Source organism: Anser anser (assembly GCF_964211835.1).
Source record: "Anser anser genome assembly, chromosome: 27".
NCBI classification, from domain to species: domain Eukaryota; kingdom Metazoa; phylum Chordata; class Aves; order Anseriformes; family Anatidae; genus Anser; species Anser anser.
The window spans coordinates 1,841,444-1,852,746 of record NC_139748.1 but is presented as its reverse complement, the minus strand read 5'-3'; the positions used below and the strand labels follow the sequence as shown (position 1 = coordinate 1,852,746).

The 11,303-nt window shown below is 47.9% G+C and overlaps 1 protein-coding gene across 1 annotated transcript in view; it reads left to right on the top strand.

The window, feature by feature from the left end:
• The window catches only part of LOC310887026 (uncharacterized protein), a 190,002-nt gene extending 181,293 nt beyond the window's left edge, over nucleotides 1-8,709 (top strand). The window contains exons 10-11 of the mRNA XM_083812433.1: nucleotides 30-5,049; nucleotides 8,579-8,709. The gene's annotated coding sequence lies outside the window, so the exon portion shown is untranslated. The remainder of the gene's footprint in view (nucleotides 1-29; nucleotides 5,050-8,578) is intronic.
• Nucleotides 8,710-11,303: the final 2,594 nt, after the last annotated feature.

The following is an 11,303-nucleotide window of genomic DNA, read 5'->3' as shown; positions in this document are numbered from 1 at the left end:
CATTTGTTCAGATTCTTTTCCATTGACAGACGTCAGCCTAGACAGATAGCCCTCCCTGCTCCATCCGCTGGCATCAATCTGCGTTGAAGTCGGTGCTGCACGCAGCGGCGCAGCTGAGGCTCTGACCTTCACCTTGCAGCACCACGGAGGCATCGACACCCAAGCGCTCTGATTGCATCTGAGGAAGGCAAAAGTCACCTTCGTTTCAGAAGTATGGAAAGGTAAGGACAGAGAGGTTAACAGGATTGCTGGCAACCTGTTCAGCAGCAGAAATTGGCACAGGTAGGATGCTCGAACACACGGACACAGCACTCAGACCTGCATCCCCCCTGTGTGAACTCAGCCCTGGGCACTGACGCTGTGGGTCCAGCCCAGAGCTGGCTGTGGCGCGTTGCAGGAGACAGACATTTCCTGCCTTCGTGTACAGATCTGAGTATCTCGTTCTTGGGAGTTAAATGCTGTTCAGGCCAAGCTATTGTTGACTCCTTCCACCCAGCACGGTTTTCATTTCTGTCCTCCCTGATTACTTGAATTTGACAGCTCTTATTCATCCTGTCTCTGTGGCCAGAAACCTTGGCATGTAGCTCAGTGCTTTTTCTCCAGAGGATGGTATTAATTAGACACTAAACCTGTCTCCACGAGACTGTCTCAGGAAATCTTCCCAGCCGGTGACCTGTGCTGGACCTGGTGTGCAGTGACCTCGGCAGCTTTGATGCGCCCGCTGCTCGCGTGATGGCCGGGGACAGACCAGACCACACTGCCAGGTTGCTGCAGCCAGCGCTGTCCCTCCTGCCCCGGGTGCAGCACCAGGGTGGCCAGAGACATCAGCAGGTATGGGGTTTGCAGACTTCTCAGAACAAGAGCAGGTGCTGGTACTGGCCAAGCCCGATGACGCTGCTCCCCTGTTTATCTGTGTTCGGACGCAGGCTGAGCCCCAGCGGGTGGTGTAACCAAGCCAACACGGAGCATGCAGCAGTCCCTGGGCCCCAGAGCTTGTTGTTCAGCTTCCCCAGCCCTGGCTGAATTCAGCCCTTGGTCTGATGCATTGCAGCCTTCTTGAGAATTACAAATTTAAATGGAGTTTAAGACTTAGCGATCTCATGATAATGAATGCTTACATGTATTTTCAAGCGACTTTTGTATTCCTTTCAATTAATTACAAGCATCCAATAGTTTAGCTATACCATGCTCAAATCCCACAGTTATTTTCACCTTTAAAAAAAAAAAACCTCAAGGAAGGCTGTGAAAATATTTTCGTTTCTAACAACGTTTCTTTGATATTTCAGCTCTTTGCATCTGTAAGTCAAAAAGAAATGCTGAGCTATGTTCATCTCACTGTATTGCTTGAGAGGAGAGCTTAGTTTTATACACAAGTATTTTGTTAAATGTACCAAAAAAGAGGCAATCCAAAGCCTTATCTCATTTGAATCATGGTCCATTGTCCTTTGTTACAGGGAGCAAAACCATAGTCTGAGTTGGTGGCTAATACAATAGCAAGTAAAAGGAAGGAGGGGAGAGAGGTACAAAAGAGCAAATGGGTTGTCAGAGATGCGGTCCTGTTTCTGCCTCATGTAGTAACAAACTTGATGCATCCCGCAGCGCTCAGTTAAGATCATAAGGGACTTTGCGGCAGAAATCACAAGGAATGAGGGCCAGCTGGGGAACAGGCATCAAGAACTGTATAAGAATGAAGAATTTTCATTTCCAATTTCATAACTGTCATAAAAATAGAATATGTACAGACATCTGAGGGACTTAGGGTGGTCTTATTGCTTACCACAGGCAAACAAAGAGATTATTCCATATAACAAGATTCAGCTTGGGATGTCTGCCTGTTTTGTTTTGGAAATGTTCAGAATTTTTACCCAGCAGAGTACTTTAGCCTTTTGTACTTGGTGCATTTGGAAAATCAATTGACTACATTTCACAAGGCAAACACTGTTTTTTCTTTCGATTTGTTTGCAGGTTTTCCTCAGTTCTTAGAAACCTAAATGCATGCAGGCTTCTATTTTTTGGTGGTGGCTGTATACACATGCACACCCATACTGCTCTGTGCAGAGGCTATTGCAGGTACTGGGTGTTCATGTCTGGAAGCAGAACACATCTTCAAGCAGCAGAGCTTGTGAAGGCACACCAAGAAAACAGTCTGATCTAATCAGTTCACATGGCATCAACTTTTTGTGTTGTTTAATATCTCCCTGAGAGGCTTGCCCCTCATAAGGCTCAACAAGTCTTGGAAATATAAAGACAAAGCCCTCTCTTTCCTCCAACAAGATGTTGCTGCTGTTTAAGGTCTATTATCCTCCCTCTGCTCACACATTGCTACCATTAGTGTTATAAATGGGCTGGGCCTACAGAGAAGAGAAGAGACCCCCAGGGTAGCAATTACTAGAACTGAATTGTCTGATGCAAAAGGCAGCATTACCCTGGTGTAATTTGATCATAAAATAAATTGCATTGCCCATAAACTTGCTGAATGGTAGAGTTTCCCCCACAGTTGTTTCCATGCATTTAGAGCCAGAAGTACTGCAGGGAAATAGCCCAGCTCTGGCCTGCTGTGGCCACAGCGGTACCGAGACTCCAAGGAAAACTGTCACAGAATATGAACAAATGAATATTCATAATGAGATTAAACTCATTGTTGACTTGGTGCCAGTGCTAATCTTCCCCAAACAGGCCTGGGTGAAAATCCTGTGGAAAAACGTACCCGTAGACTAGAGCACAACTCCTGGGTCTCCTGCGTGAAGGTTTTGCCACCTGTTGGGTGCTGGGGCTGCTGTCTGGGAACCCCCAGACCTGCAGAAGGTGCCCGTGAGCCAGAGAGGAGCAGAGCATCCCGGTGGTCCAGCCCAGCAGCCCCGGCCCCTTGCCCCCACCCGCCTGGCAAGGAACCACCGCGGCACTGGAAGCGTCAGCTTGTTGGGGTCTCTGTTGGCCAGGTGGGCAACGGGTTTGATTACAGGGCTCCTTCCAGGCAGGTAAGTAACAGGCAAGCAGACCTCTCCGTAACGTGATTCTGGAGCTGTTTTATTACCTCAGCAGGTTTGAAGCAGGTCAGTGTTTGCATGGGAAACACTCAGGGAGAAAGCAGTAAGAAGTGTTGCTTGTTCACCAGAGCACTGATAGTGAAGCAATGTCCCATTTGATGCTAGGAGACACAGCTATATTTTGGATTAAACTGAAACTCCTATTTTTTGTCGTTGTCAGAAATTCCTATGCATAAAATATGTGCAGGCCAGGCAGGAAGCAGGGCAGGTGGTGTGCAGAATGCAGTGCTCTTCCCTTCTTGGCTTCTCTGGCTGTGTATTGCTACAGATGACATCCGTGAGGATGCTAAGTGCACCTTCAGTACGCTGCTGCACGGTGATCAGATACCGAGGCAGTAAATAGTAGGGAATAGAGCAGGATAACTGCTGTAAAACATGCGGCTCTTCAGTGCAAGGCTGGGCTTGCTGTATTTTGTATCATAGCATCTCTCTGGGTTTTTTCTGTGCTCTCCTGCACCACTCTCTGCCTCCTTCCCTGGGGTGGGACCGGGGGCCTGTTTGTGGGCACCGCTCCTCCCATGTTGAAGCCAGGCTCAGCAGTGTGCTGGGAGACATGGAAAGGGACAAGAAGTTGGACTTGTTTCCTATCTAGGGCATTTGACAATTGAATCAAATTGCTAACATTTTAAAAATATATTTTACATGCCAATTCCCATTGTGGGGACAACAGCCTCTGACAATTTCTGTTTATGGCCTCTAGATCTATGTTAAAAGAAGGATGCCTGCACTCGCTTGATTGAAAAAAACAAAACAGAGGAAGAGGTCACAGCAGGAGCAGTGATGAGGAATTTACTCTCAGACATGCAGCGGAGCTGTAAGTCTGACCACATAACAGCCCCATTTCTTGGAAGCAATATGAAAAATCACATAATGCAGCAGCAGAGAGAAAATCACAGTCCACAGAGAGATGTAAATCCAAGAAGAGTTTGATCTTGATACCACTCGATGGTGAGATTTTTAAGTAAAAGCAGTCATTGTTGATGAAGTTTTGCTGCAAGCTATGAAAAAGGAGGGTCAAGAGCTTGCCAGGAGAAGATATCATCATGAATAAATAAATAAACCTGAGTGAAGCCAAGAGATCTAAAGCATCTGAAATTTCCGTAGCACTGATCACAGAGCTTCGCTGCCGTGTGCTTGATCTGCCAGTATAAGCTTAAAATGAGAACAGCCTACAAACTGGAGAATACGCATTTGCCTAAAAAACTATGTCATGCATTTGAAAAGATCACACATTTTAATTACAAATGTCTATAGCTTTACAAATGTCTATAGCTTTACAGATTAGGTAGAACTCTTGTACTGAGCTTTTATCGTAGAATACCCAAGAGTTAATGCCCCAAATGCCCACTGCGTTATCTTGGTGGCTTGAATGTTAAAGGTAGGAAATCCACCCCCTTCTGCCTGATGCAGGCTCTTGGTGATGCTGTTTTCTGTGCTAGATGTTTGTGCTGAGTGCCCGGGGACTGGAAGGGTCGCTGGGGTTCCCGGGCTGCTGGCAAGGCTGTTCCCATCAGGACAGATGGCCAAGGCTCTCCTCTGCTGAGAAGGAAGGGCTGTCCCTGCGACGGAGAGGAACAGATCTGACTGGCAGAGAAAAGGAAAGGAAAGTAGGGGAGAAGCTAATTATTAGGAGCGGTGTTTTCTGCCACTTCTCCATGGTGTTGCCCCTCTTCCTGGCTCGTCTCTGCTCTCATCGCACTCTGCCGAGGTGCCCGTGCTGGCAGACGTCAGCATGGCCAGGCGGCAGAATGGCTCGTTTGAGTGAGAACACCAATAAACTGCCAGGTTTAACATGAATCTATTTGTAACGCAGCAGTGAAGGAAGTTGAAAGGGAATCCAGCTACCATCCCATAGTTGCCAGAAAGGTCATTTTTTTTCCTTCTTTCTAGGTATTCCAGGTTGAGCGTGGGGACCAGAAACCAGAGGTGCACATCCCTCCCATGCACAGCCCCTGGCTTGCAGCACCACTTTCTCTTCCCGAGCTGCGACTTTCCCTGACAGGTATTGGATATTACACAACGTTTAATTTTCTGCTTTCTCATCTGTAAAAAGCTGCTAGTTTGGGAGATTTGGAAGCACAAACTTTGTATTTTTTGAGGTTTATTCATTACTATTTTACAAACACCCAGCTGCAGGTATCGTTTGGTGCTGTAATGCAATGCACAGTTACCGTATCCATGAGCAAACTGAGCAATGTGTGGAATAAGCAATTTCACACAGAATGCACATACACTGCACATTTGATAACCGACAGGTTGTTTGCTACAGATCCAGGCTAAAAGCTCCCATGTTGTACCACTTGCCCCTCTTCTGACAGTTGAGCTACACAAACATCCCATCTGTTGCTGTGTAATTATACCTCGAAGCAGACATTTTTCATAGTTTTGTGAATGTTTTCTACATCGAACTGAAAGCCCTCTATTTCAGCAATTAGCTTGAACCACTTAGTTTCTTTTATAATGCCAGCCTACACCTTCAAAGTGCCAGGCCATGAGCTGATGGCAAATCAAGCTGCAATAAATTAGAGAGACATGTAGCTTAAATAAGAAGCAGAATGGCAAGAGGGATCTTAGCTGGGAATACAGCAAAAGCCCCAGTCCTGACTAGCTTTTCCTGTGGTTTTCTCCGACAGAAGTGCCTGTGCTTATCACTTCCCAGAATCAGGTATTGTCGTGACCCCATTTTACAATATGTGCTAAATTACCAAATGTTTTTTCCCGGTGATTTGTCCAATTTTTCTCAGAAATGGCAGCACAATATCCAGGGAGTGTCTCCAGCCACACAGTGCTGAGCTATGGGTCTCAGCTCTCACCACTTGCAGCCTTGTGGCCGTCACGGAGAGGAAACCTCCAGGAGGAAGGCAACGTTCTGCTGGGAACCAGGGAGAGCCTGTGAGGCCACCAGAGGTTGTGACAGGAGGACAGGAAGGCTGCAGGAAAGCAGTGCTACGATAATTCGAAGGTCCTTTGGTGACAGACTAACTCCCTAGGGCTATGGGGAGATATGTGAGAGCTGGAGAGATGATTTGGGGAAAAATTTCATCATTTATATAACCAACACTCCCTTCAGTGGGTGCAATAGTATGTTTGTCTCCATTCCCATATCTGTTTATTTGTCACAAATTTAATAGATCATTAGGATTAATAAATTCACTCAAAAGTTACATCCAGGTTAGCCACATGATAAAATAAATGGTATTGGAAATCCAATTAGAAACAAAGATACAATAATTATATAAGAACATAATCCCATCTTTGCAGAAGCAGGACAGGTGCAGAATTTCAAACCTCTTTGCCATGGTAAACCATTAGATTACATGCAGTCAAATGGGATTTGCAGCTGTAAATTCGTGCATTCATACTTATCCTAAGGTAGTGGTGGAATAGCGATTGCTCAAGACAAGCCCAAAGATAAACATGCTTTTGGGGTCACAGGCAGGAGACCTGAGCTTATTAAAGCATGCTCTAATGCTTTTCAAGTTATTTTCCTTTTTGTGGTACACTGTGTACGGCATGAATTCAGAGGCTTAGAAATTCTGTTATTTTTATAAAGATGCTACTAAATCTGTTGACCCTGAACAGGTACTGCAAGCAGAGATTTAAAAAAAAAATGTAAGAGAGAAAAAAACTGAAAAGGTTTCAGATCTTTGAAAATAGATCATGGAAAAACTTCTAAGAGCTGAGTGTCTTATCTGTCGCAGGCCTGTGTATAATAAGCCCTGACACTGAGCACACCTCACTTGCCTGCTGGAAATGCTGCTGTGCCTTGGGGAGCTGGGCGGAGGTGGCACGTGGGTGCTGCACGAGGCAGCTTACGTCCACGTGTGGCCATGAGATTTCTCTGCATGGGGTCTTTGGGTGCATGGAGCAGGCAGGCTGAGGGGGCCGCCCCGGGCACACTGCGCCTGGAGCTGCTGCTGGCACAGGACGAGTTTTTGGGCAGCTTCAACAACGGGCTGCAGCCACCCGCTGTGCCATCTGGTGAGACCTCGGCAGCAGCCAGAAGGTGAAAGAGTTGTTGGCTGTGGTCTGGCTTCAGTGAAGGAACTGGGAGAAGCCACTGCATGCTCTTTACAGGGCTGGCAGGATGCTCCGTATTTTTTTTACAGTGGTTTTGACCCAAAAATATCTGCGCCTTCTTTTTCTCCAACTTTTACATGCTTTCTTCTGAGGTTGAGGAAATGCAATACAGTATTTTGCCGCAGGTTGCAATCACAATGACAGGAAAATAACCGGGAGCAGCTGGCTTTTGTAGTGCCAGCAGGCAGTGGTTTGCCTTGTCTGCCCGGCAGCTGAGAGGCAGGCCCCGAGCGCAGCCCGGGCCCACGCGCAGCTACTCCACAAGAAAAGAGCGGGCTCGCTGCAGCGTTATTACCTCCTGGTCCTTCATGCCAATTTTCTGATTAATAACATCCCACGCCACTTGATGCACTATTGATTCTGAATTCAATAAGAACTGGCGGCTGCTGGCAAGGCCATTTCATTTTTCCCCAGAAAAGCAAAGGAGCAGCGCGGGGCCGTCCCTCTGCAGCTGGGCTCCAGCGGCAGCACCACGGCGGCTCCTGAGCACCCTTGGGCACCCTTGGGCCCCACTGCCCCGGGTGCTGCTCCCAGGTGGCCCCGCACCAAGGGGAAGCCCTTGCTTGGTGCCTCGGGGACCCAAGCGCGGGGATTTTGCCCCAGAAAGCAGCACAGCACTGTGGACCTTTCCTGTGCCAACCAGAACAGTTGTCTCCTGAGTTCTGAAAGCAGAATGAGAACAAGGTGGGGTTGTTTGTTTATTTCTTCTTTCCATGGAACCTGGCTTTTCAGTTTCTTTTCAGAACACAGCGTCAAAGCTTTTCCCATAAAGATAGTTTGTGGGTGTTTTTAGACTCCAGTAAATCTAATGCCAAGAAAGAGAAATTGCTGGTTTCCTCCATCCCCGCTGCAATGAGACTCATTTGTGGAGAGGCAAAGGGAAAGGTATGAGAGAGGCCGAGGCACTTCAGTGGGCTGTAGGGAATAGGAAACCCGACCAATAAACAAAAGCTGCTCAGTCCTACTAACAACCTAGGAAGGGAAGGCAATAATGTAACAGTGAGCAGAAGGCAGCTCAGAAAGAGTGGAGAAGCCAAGAAATACCGAGCTTTGATCCAGAGAGAATATTTCAACAAACACGCAATGCTTTGCAAATATTCACTGCTTGCAGTAGCCAAAACACACGGCAAGGGAGGGGTGAGGAGCACATCCCCGCCACGCCTGGGTGGGCAGCAGGAAGGGTTGGTGGGCTTGCAGAAAGAGAGCACAGGTCTTCTGGCTCGTCACACAAGGACAGGCGTCCTTTTCAAAGTCAAAACTTGAGCTAAACACAGCTTGCCACAGGATCTGTCTCCAGTGGCACCTCTGAACTACAGCAAGGCAGCTCTGCAAAGTGTTATCTCTACAACATGCACCTGAGCAGGGGAGAATATGAGGCATTTGCTTCTTATAACAAGGACAGGAAACAGCAAAGTGTGGTTTTTTTTTTTTTTTTTTCCTGTTTGTGGCAGAGAGCTGCATTCACTTAGGATTTTCCAACAGCAGCAAAGCAACAGACAGGGGAGAGAGAGACGGGACTCAAAGCGCTGCTGTGGGTGAACCCAAAGCTCCGAGTGTCCTGCACAGCGAGGATGGATGTGGCCCAGGTGTGCCCCCCTTTGCCTGGTTACATGGGTGGGAAGCAGCAGACCCATCCCTGCCCACGTATTTCACTGGGGACGTGAGGGCTTCACCCCACACACCCTGCACTGAGCAACACACTGGGGGCAAGGAGCATTGGGGCACAAGCATGTACAGGTCTGGTGAGCTGGGAATTAATACGAAAACAAGGAATGAACATGCAAACAAGAAAGGAGTATGCAGCCAGTTAAGCAGTGGCCTCTGTCAGGGAAATGTTTGGGATAGGAACTGTCCTGCTGGGAGCAGCCTGGGCACCAGCCTCACAAGCATCCTCAAAGAGAAGAGAGCGAGAGGTTGTCTGTCAGCTCTGCTGAGACCTTCACATTTTCATCTTAATGGGACATGGTGCTTGACAGATTGAGCTCCGCTGAGCAGCTCGTTGTAAATTCAAATGCAGGCTCTGGGGTTTATCTGAGCCACTGAGCCTATTTTCTTCCCTTGTTTGCTGGCGGAGCAGGCTCAGCCCCGCGTGATGACTGCGTTTTGTCAGCATCGTTCTCCTGCGCAGCGGGCTCAAATCCCCCGCGGCCCCGCGCCAGCCTGCCGCCTGCCCCGCAGCGCTGCTCCGAGCTGCCAGGCTGAGCAGGGCAGGGCCGGGGGCAGCACATGCACACAGTGCTGTGCACGTGGACATTCACGCACACACTCACGCGTGTAACGGGCACTTGGGGTCTGCCAGCGCTGGGAAGAAAGCGAGCAGGCCAAAAGGGGCAGAGGCAGGGACACGCGCAGGTGGGCAGCCGCTGGCAGGCAGAGCTGGGGATGCTTGGGTGTGCAAGCACCTGGATATGCAGCGGTGTTTTGCTCGTGCTCGAGACACTGAAAGCTGCCTGGAGAAATTACTAGAAACTACTGGAAAATGTGCAGCAGGGGAAGAACCCAGGCAGGAGATAAGACTGTAGGGAACCTAATTGGCATTTCTGCCTGTGCCGTCTCCGAGTCTGTTTGTTCTGAGCCTGCAAAAGGCCCCACAGGTCATAGATTCTTTTCTTTCCTTCTCCCAATCTCATTAAAACTAGTCCCAGCTTTCTGAGCACAAAAGACACATCAGTTCTTCCAAAAATTTGAACGGAAAAAGGCAATTGTCTTTTACTGGTTGGAAACGCAATTCTGCCTGTGGTTAGATTTTTACCAAATCCAACAGAGAGGGGCACGATGCTTTTCTTTTAGATGTGTTCTGCCTTGCAATAACCAGACCAAAAATACAAATTTTACTGCCTTATTTATTGGTCCTGATTTTCAGCAATCTCTGAGGTATGAATTATGTAGAAGATGCACAGCAAATGAGTTGAAGCACAGGCGGATCCTCACCCAGCCAGAGCAGCCGCAGTGCCTGAGCCTCCAGCCCCCTCCATGCGGAGCATCCCCGCAAGCAGCTCCTGGGCCCCTGTTGTCCACGAGCATCTCGCTGGTGACCTGGGAGCTTTCTGAAACCCAAGAAAACTCAGAGGGCAAAGCGGGGGGGGATAACTTCCATGAGCCTCTGTGCAGATGTAGCTGCTAAAAGCCAGAGCTCGCAGAGCTGGGAGTCTTATCAGTGCTCAGCAGTGGGGATTGTTCCTGATGGGCTCGGATGTGAAGCCAGGTCAGGTATTCCACTCGTGCCTTAGGATCAGGAGCTCTGGATCCTCCCTGGCACGTGCTGTTTCACTTGGTGCCATCAGAGCTCCGTGCTCCAAGCAGGTAAAGCTTCCTTCAGCACCCGCACCCTGCTGGCCGTGTCGCATGCCCAAAGCCAAACATGACCCCGTGATATAGCTCCAAGCACAAAAATGAGGGCATGGCTTCTCACCTAAAAAATAAATGCTTGTTTGTGACTCGGAGCCTGGAAGCTGAGTGTCTTCCTTGGATTGCCACCAGGTCTCATGGTAGTTGGCATCTTTTACTTGCTTTCAGTTTTAAACCCAAAGTTCTATCATTTTTTGTAAATCCACATTTAATGTTGCATTTGTATGTGCCAGGGGGTAAGGGAAAGGTTTTATTGCTTGCATTATTTATGAATGGTATAATTTCAGGGTATCTGTATTAAAATAAGGTTCCAACTGGAAAATAATATTAAACAAGATAAGCATGTATATTTGTTTCATAAATCCGTAGAACCTGATTAACAATGATGCTCACGATGTTTGCTTCATCATTAACAGACTTCCTGTATCTGTATCACAGCACCGAATGCTTTGATGCATTAAAACTGTGCAGTGCAAAGCTGTTCGGTTTACACTGAACTCTGTACAGGAGAGTATGCTTCATTTTATGGGGTTGCTTTAAAATATATATATGTTGGGTTTTTTTTGTCTATGAATTTTTGAGCTCATTAACAATACAGGAGACTGAAACTTCACTGTATTCTGCCAACACAGCTGCTGGCTCCCAACACCATGACTAATGCTTTCTGTTTACTCCTCAGGTTTTCTTACAGGATTTGTCGCTGTTACAACTAGCTGCTTGCTGGGAGTGCTTTCTAACAAACCCCTGCCCCTTTTCTTGATGCGAGTCGAGTCAGGTGTGCTCTGGGATGCATTTCTTGAAGTGCCAGCAGCTGACAGACCACTGGGC